The 1,175-nt window shown below is 48.7% G+C and overlaps 1 protein-coding gene across 1 annotated transcript in view; it reads right to left on the bottom strand.

The window, feature by feature from the left end:
- LOC133472711 (GRB2-associated-binding protein 1-like) overlaps window positions 1-1,175 on the bottom strand; it is a 41,141-nt gene that overhangs the window by 35,497 nt on the left and 4,469 nt on the right. The window lies entirely within an intron of this gene.

The raw sequence follows: 1,175 nt of genomic DNA, 5'->3' as shown, positions 1-1,175 counted from the left end.
GACAGCGGGTGTTTTTTGTGTACTTCGGCGATCTGATTCCATGCAGTTTTTGTTTCTCTCTTTCTGCCGCCTTGGCGCCCATCTGAATTGTCCCACTTGGAAGCCAAAACAGTCTCGATTCTGTCGCTTGTACCATGTCGTGTAAATCCAGCCTTTGTGAGTGGCCGCTATTTTGTTGTTGGGGGAAAAAACATGCCAGCGACTTCGCCATCCGCTAATCCTCAAAACGTCTGGTGAGGGCTGGCTTTCCATAAAAACATGGTGGGGAGCACGTCTGGCTTGCAGTCCAGAGGTTCTGGGTTCAAGCCTCGCTCCTGGTGACCTTTGTGGAGTTTGCATGTTCTCCTCGAGCTCGCGTGGGCTTTGTCCGGGTGCTCCGGCTTCCAAAACATACGTTCGCTTCATTGAAGATGAAATTGTCCATAGGTACTCGTCGTCACGTCATGATTTAGTCAGCAAAGAGCCTTGTTTAGCTCCTCACCGTCACGTTGTCGTCATGAAATCATTTTGTCATTGTCATCGTTGACTAAATCAACACAGTTTCCGTCTGGAGAATGGATGGATGGATGTCTCGTCTGAAAGGAAGGCCTTGGTTTTTGCCCAAGAGCGGCTCGCGCTTTGTGACCTTCCGCCGACTTCCTCCATCACCGTAGTGGTGAACGCGCTCGCAAAAATGCGCTAGTTAGCTCGTTCGATCCTCAGCGAGGTAGCCAATCATCATTGTTTGCTTTGGGCTTCATCGCCTTTCACTTGGCAATAACGCCACATCATACACGCGGAATAGCTTTTCTCGGAAAGTGTGCCATGGCGTAAAAAGATAACGATAGAAATCAAGGAGCATCTTCGTTCACGTCAAAGAGGATGGAAACGGTTGCGGAAGGACAAGGACGAGGCCGTTTTCCCTTTAACCACTTAAACGGCCGCTTAACGCCAGCGCAGTGGAAGAACCAGGACTGGTGAGAACGTAGCCTGAAGAGGCAGAACTTAAAGGACAAAGGACGCCTTCAACACTGCTGTGATAACATAACCTCCACCCCCTTTGCCCTCTCTCGGCACCCATCAGGGCCAAGGAACCACATTCTACCCCAATCACACTTATACTAGTAATAATTACACTAATAATAATATTAATAAGGACGATTCTGGTTTGTATTCGCTTCTTTTTGAGTTGCCTT

This window comes from Phyllopteryx taeniolatus, chromosome 23 (genome assembly GCF_024500385.1).
Source record: "Phyllopteryx taeniolatus isolate TA_2022b chromosome 23, UOR_Ptae_1.2, whole genome shotgun sequence".
NCBI lineage: Eukaryota > Metazoa > Chordata > Actinopteri > Syngnathiformes > Syngnathidae > Phyllopteryx > Phyllopteryx taeniolatus.
Note: the sequence above shows the minus strand (reverse complement) of the source record. Positions and strands in the feature narration are given on the sequence as shown.